This window comes from Elaeis guineensis, chromosome 16 (genome assembly GCF_000442705.2).
Source record: "Elaeis guineensis isolate ETL-2024a chromosome 16, EG11, whole genome shotgun sequence".
Lineage (NCBI taxonomy): Eukaryota > Viridiplantae > Streptophyta > Magnoliopsida > Arecales > Arecaceae > Elaeis > Elaeis guineensis.
This window is the reverse complement of record NC_026008.2, coordinates 23,710,063-23,728,560: the sequence shown is the minus strand read 5'-3', so window position 1 is coordinate 23,728,560 and position 18,498 is coordinate 23,710,063.

Here is an 18,498-nt window from a genome sequence, read left to right as displayed (position 1 = left end):
TTAACCGAAGATGGCTTCGGTGAGGATCTTCCGACGCTCAAGTCAAAACTCTCGTTTAACAGAAGGAGCATGAGAGACAGAATCATTGAGTACTTTTTTTAGAGGTCCTTTTTGAGTCTCTTTAATAGCTGAAAGTTGAAGCTTCAGTTGGCAAGTGGTTGGCACGATCCTGCATGATTAGGACGTGATTCATGGTGCACGAGATTATCGCTCGAAATTTTTGGGATGTGGCGATTGTGGTTGCCTTATCAGTCTAGCGATAGTTATTGCCTGACGGGTATTATATTTTGAATAAAATTGCCAACTGAGTGCTATCGAGACAAGGGTTGGTCAGTGTTGCTCAGCTATTCAACCCAAGAGGGGGGGTGAATTGGATTTTTGAAAATTTAAAATTAATTTAGAACCACAAAGATTAAGTAATAAAAGGCAAGTTAGTTAAAGTGAGTGATTTAAGCAAAGTGAAGATATTAGATGCAAGAGTGCAAGAAAGAAAAGAAAATAAGATAGAGAATAAGTAAGCACACTACAAACAATCAAGATTTATAGTGGTTCGGTGCCAACCTTACACCTACATCCACTCCCCAAGCTCCTACTTAAAAATTCAAATCCACTAAATCGTATTCAACAAGAATACAACATTGGTACCTCCGACTCTAGCTATCCTAAGCTAGAACACTCATTTCTCGGGTACAAGCCAATCCAATACAATCCGATTCAAAGTTCGGATCGATCTTTCCATATTTTGGAACCTTTCCAAAACTAAAGATCAACTCAAAAATAGAGTATAACAGTTAATCATACAGAAATACAAATGTAGCTCCTTTAATGAGCAAATAAAGCTTTAAATACACTTTACACAACAATGAAGAAGCTTTTTTGATTCTCCTCAAGGTTGTTGAAGACTTGAATGAGCTCTTGAGGGGTTGGTGAATTTAAAATAAAAGCTTCTTTAACTTCAAGAAGGCTCTTTGCTTAGAGTTGAAATGAATACTTGAAAAATCTTATTTATTCCCTCCTTTAAGTGCCTTTTATAGCTTCAAATGATGGTGGAAAATGATCTGAGTAGTTTTAGAGTCATTGGAGATCATTCAATGAGCATTAAATATACCAAAATGAGCTGAAAAACTAACCGTTACAGAGTTTTTCCGTCGTAGGGGTCGACTCATAGGGTCGACTCATACACATGAGTCGACTCATAGGGGTCGACTTCTGTTACACAGAACAAAAAATGACTGTTCTGTAATTTTGACGTATACAGCAACAGAGGTCGACTCATAGGGTCGACTCATGCACAGGGGTCGACTCAATTAGGTGTGCCAGCCAAAAAACAGCATACCGTTCAGCCCCATTTGACATGAGTCGACTCATAGGGTCTACTCAATTTTATAAACATTATTTTCTTTCAAAATATACATCCAAAAATTATGAAATTTTCTCCAATAGATCACAAATCTTCTGTTCTTTTTCTTGAGGCTTTCGAATTAGGACTTGATAAAATTACGATTTTGTCTCTGAAACATAATAAATATTTTTCCAAGTCAAAATCATTAGTTACCCCCTCAAATACTTTGTAATCATCAAAATCAATTCAAAGAGCAACAATCTCCCTCTTTTTAATGATGACAAAATACTTGAGCAAAAACAGAGTATAACATATATAAAGCATTGAACATTAATTTTAAATTTATGAAGATGCATCACTTAAACATCATAGCCAGTTATTTGAATGAAATGCATCATGAATAGTTTGAAAATCAATTTGAAATTTGCTTATTAGATCATTTGCTTTGAAAATTACTGACAATTTTGGTTCTTTGACACATTTGCTTTGACAATTTTGCTCATTTGCTTTGATAATTTTGCTTATTGCTCTCGATTCTATTTCTCTATTGCTTATTGCTCGATCTTGATTTTTGATTCTCTACTCCCCCTTTTTGACAGCATCAATTAAGATCTTAAGGAATTTTGAAGAGAGAAAAAAAAGATAACATAAAGGACATATTTTCTCTACTGCTCCTTTTTGATACCATATTTTATTTCTTTACTCCCCCTCTTTCATTATTTATTTCTCTACTCTCCCTTTTTGATACCATATTTTATTTCTTTACTCTTCCTCTTTCATTGTTTATTTCTCTACTCCCCCTCACTATAGTAATTATAAAAGACATATCAATTTGCTTATTTAGAAGATATTACTATTCATGATATTTCATCACACATATATGAGTCATTTTTCATATCTTATAATTAAAATATTTTAATTGATCCCATTCATAAACATTAATCCAAAGACATTCATTGAAATTCAAAGTATAAAAAATGTATATATCAAAATGTAACTGAATACATTAAGTCAAAATACATAGATCATACAAAAATCATGGATAACAACTATCCAAGAGTCAATCAGCCAATAAAATACAAAGGCCATAAGATAGATCCTAGACAAAAATAAAAAAAGATTAGCTATTCTAGATCTAATAAATATCATGGCTAGAGGGATCAGAATATGAAGAGTCAGAGATATGATGAGGAGATATAGGATCAAATCCATGGGCACGACCTCGACCACATCTGCCTCGGCCACGGATAGAAGTACCGGCACGAGTAGAGGGGCGAGAGGATCCTGGAGCCTGGGAAGCTATGGACTGTGCTAGAAGAGAAAGTCTGATGGTGTCCAAAAGATCCAAAGCTCTTGACATAGACTGCATCAGGGTACTAAACTGAGTAAAGGCAATCTCACTGGAGCCCCTGATCTCTCTCCTCAAAAAGTCAAATCCACTCTCTAAAACTCCTCGAAGTCTAACCACCTCTACAGATAGGTCTGAGACCTCCATGATATTCTCTTGCGGCTAGGAATGGGCTAAGGCTAAAACTTGTCTCTGCAAATCTAGAAGTCTGTCCGTCAGTCTCAGAACACATCCCTCAAGCTCCTCAAGTCATACGGACTGAGCTGTGAGCATCTGAAAAATAATAGAGATATGAGGGATCAAAGTCTGATTTGAGTCATCCTGAGATGTCGACCTCTGAGTAAAGACTGAGATGGCAAACTGCTGAGATAAAATGAAAGCAACATGTTGGGATATCAGCTCAATCTGATCATCTGCAAGTCTGAACTCTGAAGAATGTACCCTGTTCCCTGACTGTGGAATTGAAGCATGCCTCCTCACTGACTCTGAGGGACTAGCCTCGTGATCAGACACAAACTGAATATCAGGAGATGCTCTGTGATCACGAAGAGGTGAAGATGGTCTCTCCTCCTTTGCTCTCTCTTCAACTGGCTCTTCTGCTCTTTCCTCGACACCCTTTGACCAACTGTCATCAGTTTTTGAAAAATCCATGTGGTGCAGTGTGTGACGGTTGATGGTGTCAGAATGAGACAACCTAGTAACTGTCTCTCCCTCAAAACTGACTCCGAACCTCCTAAAGACTATGGTGAGTGTCATACCATAAGGCAAGTGAGCCCTAGACCTGTTCAGGGTCTCTCTCATGGCTTCAAACATCAAAGCAGGAAGGTTCAAGGAGGTCTGAGTGATCATATGGTACATGATGTAAATATCCCTACCAGATAAGAGGCCATGTCTGCCACTACTAGAGACAAACAGTTTGGTTACCATGTGATGTAACAGTCTCATCTCAACATAAAGAATTTTTGCTTCTAATTTATTCAAACTTCCAATAAAAGTTCTCCCTAAGATAACATTAATTTCTTCTTCTTTGATTGGGAGGTCCATATTAGTATAGCCTTCATAAGGCAAGTGCAGGATTTGTCTCAAATGCACTGGATCAAGAATAATATCAATACCTTTCACTGTAGACTTTACCATTCCATTGCAAAAACTCAAATTTAAATAAAATTTCCTGACGAAATCAACATAAGTATTTTTTTTTAATAAACAGTAAAACTCCAATCCTTGATTTTTAATCTTTGATCCAATAGAGAATCTTTCTTTTTCAAAAAATTTGAAATCTATATTCTTCTCGGGTTCCACTTTTCGATTAGAGAGAGGTACCTTGCTTGGACTGATTGGGGACAGTGTAGAAGCTGAAGCAGGACCTGGAGCTGGGATTGGAGCAAGAGAGGGCTCGACTGCCATTCTTTTTCTGTGTACACTCTCTTCTAACCCGCGAACAAATTTTCTTCTTTATAGTAGCTTCATTTTGGGAGCCATTTGGATAAAAGAGACTTGCAAGGAGCTTAGGAGACTAAATGAGAGGTAGAGAGGAAAGTATTTTAGAAGAAAAAGCAAAGATTTTGGGGAGGTAAATCATCAGTTTAGAGAAGAGGGGTAGAATCTAGGGCAAGCTCGAATCGATCAAACGAGAAAGAAAGAGGAGAGGAAGTTGGTTCCTAAACGGACGATTTGAAGGGTGAAAATCTGTGGGAAGAGAGATTTGAGAGAAATCTTCAGTTTGAGGGAGAAGAGAGGGAGAGCTTTTGATTCGATGGGAGGAAGAAGAAGAAGGACTGAGTCGGATCAAAAAAAATTTTTCAATAAAAAGAGAGCGTCCAAAGGGTTTTGACAGAATTATAAGTTTATCCTAGGATCGATCCTGGGGGTCGACTCATGGCATAAAAAAATTCATAAGAATGATGAAAAAATTTGAAAAAATCTGAAACTTTGAAGAAAAAGTGTCTACCTAGAGATTGATCATGTGAAGTATAGTTTTGAGCTTTTAAGAGAAAAGAAAAGATGAGAATTGAGCTCAACAAATTTGATTCAATGAATTTTTGGCATTAAGAACTTGGAATTAGAGAGATACTTAAGTTGATGGATCAAGGATTTCTAGTTCTCTTCTAATTTCACAAAATCTATCTTCACTTAAGGCCTTGGTAAAAATGTCAGTCAATTATTTCTCAGTACATACATAGTTAAGAATTATATTATTATTTTTAACATGTTCTCTTATGAAATGATGTCTAATTTCAATATGTTTTGATCTAGAGTGCTGAATTGGATTTTTAGTTAGATTGATAGCACTAGTGTTATCACATCTTCTGAGAGTTTTATTAAGTTTGATGCCAAAGTCCTCAAGTTGTTGCTTAATCCACAAGATTTGAGTACAACAACTTCCGACTGTAATATATTCGATCTTGACCGTAGATAGTGCTACCGAATTTTGCTTCTTGCTAAATCAAGAGATTAAGTTAACTCCAAGAAATTGATAAATTTCACTAGTACTTTTTCTATCTAATCTACATCCAGCAAAATCAGCATTTGAATATCCTATTAAGTCAATTGATGAATCCTTAGAATACTATAGTTCTAGAGTTTGTGTACCATTTAAATATCTAAGAATTCTTTTAACTGCATTCAAGTGTGATTCTTTTGGATTTGATTGAAAGCGAGCACAAAAACATACACTAAACATAATATCTGGTCTACTAGCAGTTAAATATAATAGAGAACCAATCATGCCTCTATAAAATTTTAAGTCTATATTTTTACCTCCTTCATCCTTGTCAAGCTTACATGATGGGCTCTGGGTGTACCAATTGCTTTGAAACCCTCCATTCTAAATCTTTTGAGTAGTTCTCTTGTATATTTGCTTTGAGTGATGGAGATTTCTTCCTTTATTTGTTTGATTCGGAGTCCGAAGAAGAATGTAAGTTCTTCCATCATGCTCATCTCGAACTCTTCCTGCATGAGCTTAGCAAAATCTTGACAAAGAGTTTCATTAGTAGACCCAAAAATAATGTCATCAATGTATATTTGTATAACTAAGATATCATCTTGATTTTTTTTAATGAAAAGGATTGTGTCTACATTTTCTCTTGAAAAATTATTATTAAGTAGAAATTTACTTAGCCTTTCATACCAAGCCCTAGGTGCTTGTTTCAAACCATATAATACTTTATTTAATTTAAAAATATGATTAGGAAAAGCATGATTTTCAAAATTAGAAGGTTGTTCTATATAAACTTCGTCAGCAATATATCTATTTAGAAAAGCACTTTTGACATCCATTTAGAATAACTTAAAATTCATAAAGCAAGCATATGCAAGTAAAAGTTTAATTGCTTTTAATCTAGCAACAGGTGCAAAGGTCTCATCAAAATTAATTTTCTGTTCTTGATTATAATCCTTTGCAACCAATCTTGCTTTATTCCTAATTACATTTTCATGTTCATCCAGTTTATTTCTATATATCCATTTTGTGCCAATTACTAGATAATTTTTAGGTCTTGATACTAACGTCCATACATTATTTTTTTCAAATTAATTAAGTTCTTCTTGCATTACATTTATCCAATTATAATCTTTTTCAGTTTCATCTATAGTTTTAGGTTCAAGATGAGAGACAAATGCAAAATGATTATATGTATTTCTAAGTAAAGAACGAGTTCTTACTCCATGTGTAGGATCACCAATGATTAGTTTCTTGGGGTGATTATGATCATACCTCCATTCTTTAAGTAGATCATTTGAGCCTTGAGGTTGTTCTTGTTGTTCTTTACCTTTATCCTCTTGTTTGTTTTCATGTTCTTCTTTATTTTAAATTGTTGAGTCTTTTAGGGTGATCTCCTTCATCCCTTCTATAAGAGGATATGTATCATCAATACCTTCATTCTTCTTTGAAAGAAGATCGTTTGTTTCATCAAAAACAATATATATTGACTCCTCTACTATTAAAGTTCTTTTGTTGAAAACTCTAAAAGCTTTGCTAGAAAAGGAGTAATCAAGAAAAATAGCTTCATCGGATTTTGCATCAAATTTTTTTAGTCTTTCTTTACCATTGTTCAAAATAAAATATCAGCAACCAAAAATATGAAAATATGCAATGTTTGATTTTCTTCCTTTCCAAAGCTCATAGAGAGTTTTTTTTAAAATTGGTCTAATTAAAGCATAGTTTAATATGTAACATGCCATGTTAATTGCTTCCACTCAAAAATATCTTGGAAGGTTGCTTTCACATAGCATGGTACGGGTCATTTCTTCAAAGATTCTATTTTTTCTTTCTACTACCCCATTTTATTGGGGTATCCTAGGTGCTGAAAAGTTATGGTCAATACTTTTTTTATCACAAAACTTTTTAAAATCTTGATTTTCAAATTTGGTTCCATGATCACTTCGAATATTTTGAATTGAAAAATCTTTTCATTAGTGATTTTTCGATAAAATTTTAAGAACACATGAAAAGTTTCATCCTTATGTGCCAAAAAGAAGACCCATATAAAATGAGAGAAATTATCAATAATCATAAAGCCATATCATTTTTCATCTAGACTAGTAGTTCCAGTGGGTCCAAATAAATCCATGTGCAATAGTTCTAATGGCCTAGATGTTGAAATAATATTTTTAGATTTGAATGAGATTCTTGTTTGTTTACCCAGTTGGCATGCATCACAAATTCTATCCTTTTCAAAATTTAATTTGGGTAAGCTGGTAACCAATTTTTTTTTAATAAGTTTTGAAAGTGAATGCATGTTAATATGTGCAAGCCTATGATGCCAAAGCCAACTAGTCTCATTAATTTTGATATTCAAGGCTACTAGGCATTGCATGTTTATTTTAGAAAGATCATTCAAATCTACCATATAGACATTACCATATCTATGCCCAACAAATTTAATACCTTCATCAATAGGACTAGTTACTATGCATAATGAAGATTCAAACATGACTTTGTATCCTTTATTATAATATTGACTGATGCTTAATAGATTATGTTTCAAACCATCTACTAATAAAATATTTTTAATATACTTGGAGGGAGTGATACCAATGTTACCTATACCGATGATCTTTCCTTTGTCATTGTCTCCAAAAGTGACCATCCCTCCATCTTTAGCATCAAGTGTGATGAATTGAGATTCATCACCAGTCATGTGTCTTGAGCACCCGCTATCAAGATATCATTTTTGATTTGTTCCTTGGGATGCAAGACACACCTACATATAAAAATCAAATTTTGACTTTAGGTACCCAAGTTTTCTTAGGTCCTCTTTGGTTAGTCACAATGGTTCCTTTTGGAACCCATATTTTCTTCATATTAGAATTTTCAGATTTGTTAGAAAAATATGTATAAGATTTATGTCCTACCTTACCATATTTAAAGCAAGTAATATTTGAAAACTTGTTGCATGATGAGTTTACAAAGATATTTTTCAAAAATTTTTATTTCTTTAAAGGGTTATATCCAAGACCAGCTTTATCATAAATGGTCTTTTGATTGTCAAGTATCATTTGAAGTTTATTTGAACTTAAAGTAAACTTTTAAACCATTGATTTTAACTTGACAATCTCATTTTTTAAGTTTAAATTTTCTTGAACAAGATTAATTTTTCATTTGAAATAATCTCATTTTCTTTTAGTAAAGATTGATTCTTTGATTTTAATTTTTTGTTCTTTACCCCTAGCTTCTTTAGTTCATCAATTAGATCATAAAATACTTCATGAAGTTCTTCAAAGATAAAGCCATTAGGAGTTTCAGTATTTACCTCATTTTCATGTGCCATAAGGCACAAGTTGGCTTATTCATTTGAATCTTCTTCTTCGGAGCTTGACTCATCACTTCTGCTCTATGTAGCCATCATAGCCTTTTCTTGTACTTCTTGAAACCCTTCTTAAATTGTGGACATTCAGACTTAAAGTGTCCTAACTTCTTACATTCATAACAAATAAGGGGTTGCTCCTTATCCTTCTCTTTGCTATGTTCTCCTTTTGTAGGTGGCCTCTTCCTCATTCCTTATTTTTTTTTTTTCAAAAAATTTTTAAACTTTCTAGTAATGAGGGTCATTTCTTCATCCTGCTCTTCATTTTTCGTATCATCAGATTCTTCATCAAGTTGAGTAGTGAATTTGAGGGCGATTATCCTCTTTTTTTTGACATCTTTTTTTTGATGTTGTTTCATACTTAGCTCGTGTGTCATTAGTGATCCTAGAAGCACTTCCAAGGGTAAGATATTCAGATCTTTGGCTTCTTAGATTGCGGTCACTTTGGTCTCCCAAGTCCTTGATAAAGACCTAAGAATCTTTCTCATGAGATCACTGTTAGAATAAGACTTATCAAGATTTTTTAGACCATTAATAATATTAGTAAAATGAGTAAACATTTCAGTTATTGATTCATCATGCTCAATTTTAAAGAGTTCATATTTATGCACAAGCATGTTAATTTTTGATTCCTTCACTTGATTAGTTCCTTCATGAGTTACTTCTAATCTATTCCATATTTTCTTAGTTGACATGCATATTGAAATATGATTAAATTCATTAGCATCTAGAGCACAATATATAACATTCATGACTTTTGCATTAAGTTGAGCCATTTTCTTGTCAACCTCATCCCATTCTTTTTTGGATTTGGTTGATTCCACACCATCAATTAGTTTAGTGGGTGTGTATGGTCTATTTACTATGATACTCTACATATCATAGTCAAGTACTTGAATAAATATTTTCATCTGAGCTTTTCAATAGGTATAATTTGACCCATTGAAAAGTGGAGGTCGGTTTGTGGACTGTCCCTCGACTAGTGAAGCACAAACTTGAGTTGCCATAGATCTTTAGCTCTTTGATGGTTAAATCAAAGTAGGACTAGAGCACCGGGCTTTGATACCACTTGTTGCTCAGCTATGCAACCCAATAGGAGGGGTGAATTGGATTTTTAAAAATTTAAAATTAATTTAGAACCACAAGAATTAAGTAATAAAAGGCAAGTTAGTTGAAGTGAGTAATTTAAGCAAAGTGAAGATATTAGATGCAAGAGTACAAGAAAGAAAAGAAAATAAGATAGAGAACAAGTAAGCTCACCACAAACAATGAAGATTTATAGTGGTTCGGTGCCAACCTTGCACCTACATTCACTCCCCAAGCTCCTACTTGAGAATTCAAATCTACTAAATTATATTCAACAAGAATACAACATCGGTACCTCCGACTCTAGCTATCCCAAGCTAGAATACTTATTTTTCAGATACAAGCTAACCCAATACAATCCGATTCAAGGTTCGGATCAACCTTTTCACATTTTGAAATCCTTCCAAAACTAAAGATCAACTCAAAAACAGAGTATAACAGTTAATCACATGAAAATATAAATGTAGCTCCTTTAATGAGTAAATAAAGCTTTAAATACACTTTACACAATAATGAAGAAGCTTTTCTGATTCTCCTCAAGGTTGTTGAAGACTTGAATGAGCTCTTGAGGGATTGATAAACTTAAAATGAAAGTTTCTTTAACTTCAAGAAGGCTCTTTGCTTAGGGCTGAAATAAATACTTGAAAAATCTCATTTATTCCCTCCTTGAATTGCCTTTTATAGCTTCAAATGATGGTGGAGAGTGATCTGGGTAGTTTTAGAACCGTTGGAGATCATTAAATGAGTATTAAATGTGCCAAAACGAGTTGAAAAATTAGCCGTTATGGAGTTTTTTCGTCGCAGGGGTCGACTTATAGGATCGACTCATACACATGAGTCGACTCATGGGGTCGACTTCTGTAGCACAGAGTAGAAAATGACTGTTCTGTAATTTTAGCATACACAGCAACAGAGGTTGACTCATAGGGTCGACTCATGTATAGAGATCGACTCATGGGGTCGACTCAATTGGGTGTGCTAGTCAAAAAATATCGTACCTTCAGTCTCATTTGATATGAGTCGACTCATGGGATCGATTCAATTTTATAAATATTATTTTTTTTCAAAATATATGTCCAAAAATTATGAAATTTTCTCCAATAGATCACAAATCTTCTGTTCTTGCTCTTGAGACTTTCGAATTAGGACTTGATAAAATTATGATTTTACTCTTGAAAAATAATAAATCTTTTTTCAAACCAAAATCATTAGTAACCCTCTCAAATACTTTGTAATCATCAAAATCAATTCAAGGAGCAACAGTCGGTGACGACCAGAGGTCGGTTGCCTTAAGGCACTATCGGATAGGGACGTCCAGGGCCAAAATCTGTTTATTGGCATGAAGCTGGTTGACCAGACATGATTGGCCAATGAAGAAACATCACCAATGGTGCACAAGGGTTATTAAGCGATGATCGGCCATGATCTGTCTACTCAAGGTGTGAGATATCGATTAGGCGGTTGTAGAGGACTACCTCGATGGGAGTCTTGGCTGACTATAAGTCGGCAATGCGCTTCAGTAGGCGGATCTGCTGAGCACAATCATTTTGGACTTTGGATCTTTTCATGCGATTGGCCCATACAAAATTTTTTCTAACATATGCCCCCAACTCTCGAGTCTAACTTTAGTCAGACGGAGGGAGTACATCTATCTTTCTTAGGCCAAGGATGTGAAAAGGCTCTTCAATTAATGAGACGTGCGTGACATTTGGGACGGAAGTGAGGCGGCGCCACTTGAGTCATTATGGCAAAGTTAAATGGACGTTGTTTCATTATCTCTTTTTTGAATGATGGCACTGATTTGCGTAACTAGTAGTAGCGGCCGACCGAATGGAGAGATGCCATGTGTGCTACATCCTATGACTTGCTGGGAATAAAAATAATTCGATATCCAGGTGTTATCTTCTCTAGACTATAAATGGGAGAGGTGCCCATCTCTAGCTTTTTTGACTACTACCAAGCTCTTCAATTCTTCTTCCCTTATCCATTACCGTAGCTTCTTGGAACAAGGAGCTTTCCTTCTTCCTCTATGGTGCGACTCTTTAGAGGGGTTTTTAAAGATTTCGGTGACTACTTCACTTCTTCAGTCTCTTTTCTTTGTTCTCAGTTGGGTTTTCTTTCTCACCCATCTATTTTTCTATTCTTTCTTTTTTTCTTTAGATATCCTTTTAGTCTTTTTGTCTGGGAATGGCCGAGCAGAGCGAGCTAGGTCCTAGGGGCTATAGTTCTATATTGAATCTGAAATATTGAGTCAGATACGGGTTTGGTATGGGATCCCTCCAGACTTTGATGTTGGGCTTCTCAGGGCAAACGAATGTGTAGATAACCTACTGATGTAGACACCAGTCGCCGTGATTTTTTATGGCTTGCTTGATAGAGCCCTCATCATTTTGAGTCCTGTCATTTTTATTTTGAGTCCTATCATTTTTAATTTGAGTCATGTAGTTTTTATTTTGAGTCATGTAATTGAGTCCTAGTTAGAGTCAACTATTTGGGTTTGATTTGTAATTGAGTTTAGCCAGTTTTAGCCACTTGGAGGTCCACCAAAGTCAGCCATTTCAGTCGCTTGGAGAAGATCCAGATTTCGACGCACGCCCAGATTTTCAGCCACTTCTCGCACACACGGAGATTAAAAATGCCCAGACTTCTTTATGGAAATAGAACGCTTTCAGATTGATGCATCCCAATGCCCTTCATGCAAAACCTGGGATCGCGCCTCCTTCTATTTTGGTTTGTTAGGGTTTGTTTTCTTTAAAAAGGGGAACAAGGGTCTTGTAATGGGGAGATTGAATGAGAAAAAAAAATTCTATTTTCTTTCCCTCTGCGTGTTCTCTTCTTCCTCCCCTCTTTGTCTACTAATCTTCTTCTTTCCTCCCTCTCTTCTTTCTTTTTCTCCCTTCACCCTTCCACCTTACTTCTATCTCTCTTCTGAAATTGCCATTACATTTGCACAAAAACAAAACTCTCCAGCAGCAACACAGAGTTCTCTCAAGGTCTGAAGTTGACAAACAAAGGCTCAGAGAATCCCACCAATCTACAAGATCCCAGCACAATGCCTTCCTCTCCATGCCTGCACCCTCCCTACGCCTTCCTCAGCCGACTACAGATCTATTTTCAATGCCCCCTTATTTTCTATTCTCTCAAATTACCATCTTCCTTTGATAGAATCAATCCCGTCTCAACTGCTGAATTGATATTGTAGGATGGATCTTTGTAAGTTTGGATCAGATCCTGTGACCTTGAACAATGGAAAGACTTGCTGACAACCATGATCTGATTTGACATCTGATCCTTCCTCATCCAGAAATCTTTGTCGATGTATTTGTAAGATCCCTTACTTCTGAAATGCAATCTTGAGTAGATCGTTATTGTAGAGAGTTAATCTTATATTTTTTTATTAATTAGATTTAAAATATTTTAATTATGATATGATGTCCTAATCTTAGATGGTTTCTCAATCGTATGTGGTCCAAATGTAGATCTAGGGGCTAATCGATATGCATGCATATCAATGTTCTTCTCCGATTTTAGCATAATCATCTCCTTAGTCTTTGGCTTGTGGCTACCTAATAGTTGTTAATAAATTTGAATGTTTGCTTCCTCTAGATCTGAATCATCCCATATCAGTTTTGGTATTAGAGCCTGGTTAGATTAGAGCTAAAATTTTGCATTTAGATAGTTTTTTGCATCAAAATCTGCATATTGACATCCTGTGCAGTCCTCAGTGGAACTGTGATTCCTATTTTCAGAGACCTTAAAAAATTCTCAAATTTTTTTGTGTAGGTTCTAAATTTGATTATTAAGTGGGTTTTTAAATTTCATTGGAATCTAAAACCAATTGCTCCTTGAAGATCCTTCTAAAAAATCCTACAAGTCCTGACTTCTGCATCTGAAAACTGTTTAGAAAACTGTTTGTGCATCCTTGAAAGAAATAAACTTTTTCATCTATAGAAAAATCAAAAATTTATGAAATTTGATGATTTGAAAACTATATTTGATAAGAAAGATTTTCACTAGTAGAAATCTAGAAAACAGATATGGGATTGGTGCCAGATTTATTTGTTAGTTGAAGGTTAGTGCATAGAATTCTTTGACTTGTCCTGTTTTACGCAATCTAAAGAAACATAGAGTTTCACACCTCTTAAAACATCCAAAAACTCCAAGACTTGATTTTCTAGAATCTTTACTCGATAAGAAATCTAGTTATGCTTTGAAAACTATGAAAATTATCATCTGAGAATCCTATTATAGAACTTCAACTAGAGGGTTCTGCGATCCAAAATAGAATTTCTGAGTCTAAAATTCTTTTGCACTTAGAAATTTTTATGTTTATTTGAACTTCATATTTTCATAACTTAGTTTCAATTCCTAGTTTGATAACTTAGTTGTTACTATTTATTTCATTTTGAAATCAATATTTGCATTTTGTTTGCATCTGTAAGCTATTCTAAGGGCACTCTTATAAATAAAATAAGGAAAGGATTTCATCACCTTTTCTTGGCCCAAAACCACCACCCTCATGTACATTGACCGAAGCTTTAGCCAAAATCAATTAGAGATTAAAAGATTAGGATCAAAACAAATCAAGTTTAGTTGCTATGATGAATCTTAGTATGAGTTCGATCTGCAGTTGACTCTGTAAGCTGGTGTCTAAGGCTAGAGGTATACGACAAACACCTAAGTAAATTATGGTTACTTAATTAGGACCTCTCGAGAGTGAGAGGTGCCTCCCACAAATTCCACCTCTTACCTGGTCAGTCTAAAGATTCGAGTGTTGGTCTACTTGTGCTTCAATCGATTCATAGTGATTAGAGCTTTTAGGTCTAGGAAACCCTAGAATCGATTATACTAGAGTTGGTTGTACTACATGTCTACTAGGTCTGAAGCTAGATATCATTTAAAAAATCTAGAGTCAAGTCACAAAATAAATTTTAATTTTATCGCATCCTTTAAGGACATTACTGAGAGGCTAAATGCCATAGGTGGTTCAGTCCAGGATTTGAATGCGAGAGTAGGGACCCTAGAAGAAGAAAGGATGAATGGTATGGAAGAACGTGTTAAGAATACCCCTCTCCTAGTTGACTACCCTAGAGAGCGACGTGATCATCCTGATTTTGATAGATGTCACAATCAAGCGGTCTGACCCCATCACGATCATAATGACCAGGATGAGAGAATATTTCGGAGTGTCAAGGTCAAAGCCCTAAGCTTTATGGGCCATCTAGACCCCAACAAGTACCTTGACTGGGAGGTAGACATGAACTATTATTTTGAATGGTATGACATGTCTGAGGAAAGAAAAATCAAGTTCACTAAAATGAGGCTTCTAGGTTAAGCCAAATTATATTGGCAAAATGTGGAGCGATTAACCATGCATAGGAGACAGGAGTCCATAAATACTTGGAACGAGATTAAAGATAAACTTCATAAAAAATATCTCCCTACCTCCTATCAACAGCATCTCTTGGATCAATGGCAAAGGTTGATCCAAGGTAGCAAGTCTGTTACCAAGTACATCATCAAATTCAATGAATACCTTATGCGATGTGATGTTAGTGAAGATCCATCTGTCACCTTGTCACGATTTAGATCTGATTTAAGGGATGACATACAGAGAAAACTATTTATGCATGAGGTCTATAGCCTAGAACAAGCCTATCAATTAGCCCAAGATTATGAGAGATTTCAAAGGTTGCCGGTAACCCGACAACTTGAGTCATATAAATCTGATATTCTTGGTTTTAGACCTGACTTTAATTCGACCCCTAAACCCAGCTATAGTCAGAACCCAACCAATCGTACCCCACTTATTGGTCCCCCACTGAGAAAGGATGATAAATGCAAAGGAGCCTTTGTAGAAAATCTGAGAGGTAGTAATTCAGAAATTCGATGCTTCAAGTGCAAAGGGTTAGGTCACATTTCTAGTTAGTGTCCATCTCGAGCTGTACACATTGGAGAGCCCAAAGAAGAAAATCCTAAAAATTTTTTAAGAGATGAAGAAGTATACATAGTAGACACTAAGTTAGTCGAAGCTTATGAGGAACCTAGTACTTTGGAAGAAGTTGACCTTGAAGAGAGATTGGGCATAGTAAGATGCATTTTAGTCCAGCCAAAAGAAAGTGAAGATTGGTGTAGGACTACCATTTTTTACATCTTCATAGGTCAGAGAAGTAAAGTGTGTAAGATCATCATTGATAGTGGTAGTTGCATCAATGCTATTTCATCTGATGCGGTATCAAAACTTGGTCTGATGCTTGTAGATCACCCAAAACCATACAAGGTCACCTCGATAGATGCATCATCCATCCTACTTAGGCACTATTGTCTGATCTCCATTTGTTGCCCAGCTATGCAACCCAAGAGGGGGGGTGAATTGGGTTTCTAAAAATTTTAAGCCCAACTGATTACTTATGAAGAACAAAACAAAGACTTTAATTCAATATTAATTACCTAAAGCAGGAATGCAAAAATATAATAAAGAAATAAAGTGAAGCGATAAAGCACACCACAAACACAAGAATTTATAGTGGTTCGGTGCTAACCTTGCACCTACATCCACTCCCCAAGATCCTACTTGGGAATTTCAATCCACTATACTTTGTATTCAACCCGAATACAAAACGTCGGAAACTCCGACACTAGCTATCCCAAGCTAGATCACTTGTTTTCCGGGTACAAGTAAACCGAAAACACTCCGATTTCAGGTTCGGATCAACCTTTCCTTGTTTTGGAAATCCTCCAAAAATAAGAACAATTACTTACAAGAGTAAGAGAATTTAAAGCACAAATTAATACAACAACAGCTCCTTAAATGAGCAAATATAACAATAAAAATTTTACTCAAATGAAGAAACCCTTTTTGAATTTTCTCAAGATGGATGAACGCTTGAACGAATGCTTGAGAAGAAGTTGATCGTTGTTTGAAGATCTCTTGAAAGCTTTGAAAGATCTCTTGATCAAGATTGAACAATAGGCTTGAAAGATCCTTTCTTTGAATGCTCTTGCTTTTCTCTTTCACAATCTCTCTTGTATATTGTGGATCCTCTCTCTTTTTCTTTTTGGATATTTCGTTGATCTCAGGCTTTTTCGTGCAGATTTCGGATCCTCTTTTTTTTTTTTTTGATCTCACGTTTGATCTCTATTTAATCTGCAATTTCTTTCACCATTTTAAGCATTTTTCAGCATTAGAAGCAAGAAAAAACAATTTAGGCAGATAAAGAGCCGTTAGAGCAATTTTAGGAAGCATAAAAGGCAATTAAAACGGGCAAAAAAATAGCCGTTGCTGATATTTTCCGTCGTAGGGGTCGACTCATGAGTCGACTCATGCATCAGGAGTCGACTCATGAGTCGACTTCTGTTGCATTTACCAGAGAATGCGTTTCTGGAAATTCTTGGCTCAAATCAGCAGGGATCGACTCATGAGTCGACTCATGCCTTGTGGGTCGACTCATGAGTCGACTCACAGGTCGTGCCAAGCCAGAAAACTAGCGTGCCAAGGAGAATTTTTGCGTGCCAATCAGCTCACAGTGCCATGAGTTGACTCATGAGTCGACTCATGCACTTCAAACCTTCATAACTTCAAAAATATAAGTCCAAAAATAATAAAATTTTCACCAATAGTTTTCAAATCATTTGTTTTATCAAATGATACTATCAAATCAGAATTTTAATAAAATTACGATTTTGCCCTTGAAGAGCATAAGGACTTTTTTATTTTAAAATTATTTGTACCTCTTCAATCTGCTTTGTAATCATCAAAATCAATCTAGGAACAACAATCTCCCCCTTTTTGATGATGACAAAATATTTAAACAAAAATATTTATGTGAATGCATTAATTTCAAAAGAATACATTATAGGTGTATATGCTTGAAAAGAGTATGATTCTTTTGGCATGTAATATAAATAGTCATATGCAAAAATAATTTGTCCATTTGCTTAAGGGTTTGAAGATATGCTCATTTGATTATGTGATTTTGGTGTTAGAACAGAAAACTTGTTTTTGTTATCAGATTGAGCTCTATTTTGAAAATTCCATTCTCATTTGATTTTAGTTTTAGCATCAGAGCAAAAAAAAATACTTATGTGCTTAAAAAATTATGTGTGCCAAAGTAGAGTTGATTTTGAGCTTAAGTGTATTAACTCATTTTGAGCTTAAGATATATCAGAGCAAGAGAAAAGAAATAAATTTTGCAATGTATCAGAGCAAGAAAAATAATTTTTACAATGTTATCAGAAAAGATTTTACAATGTATCAGAGTAAATGTTATAATATATCAGAGAAAATTTCACACTGTATCAGAGCAAATGTTATAATATATCAGAAAAAATTTCACACTATATCAGATTAAATTTTATCATGTATCAGAGCAAGTTAAAAGAAATTTTAGGGTGTATCAGAGTAAATCAAATTTCTTAAGATGTATCAAGGTAAATTTCAAAAGATATATCAGAGCAAGTTTGAATTTTAAAATATATCAGAGCATATAAAAAATTACTTATTTGCATTGTACTTATGATTTTGCTTTTGATGGATGGCTTTTTGTTTAATTTCTGTCGATATCAAATTTCTCAAATTTTTGTTTAATTTCTCCCCCTTTTTGATTAATTTATCAAATTTTTGTTTAATTTCTCCAATATTTGTTTAATCTTCCAATTCTTGTTTTTGTTTAATTTCTCCAATTTTTGTTTAATTTTAATTTTTATTTTTATTTAATTTCTCCCCCTTTTTGACATCATCAAACATGGTTAACTCTTCCTTTTTCAGAAACATTCTTTAATTTCTTCCCCTTTAGAGTTTTTCACAGATGTTTGCTCCCCCTTAATATAGCAATTATCAACAGCAAACAACAACAAAGAGAAGACAATATTTCAACAAGAAGAAAATATATAACCAAAATATGATCGATATCATT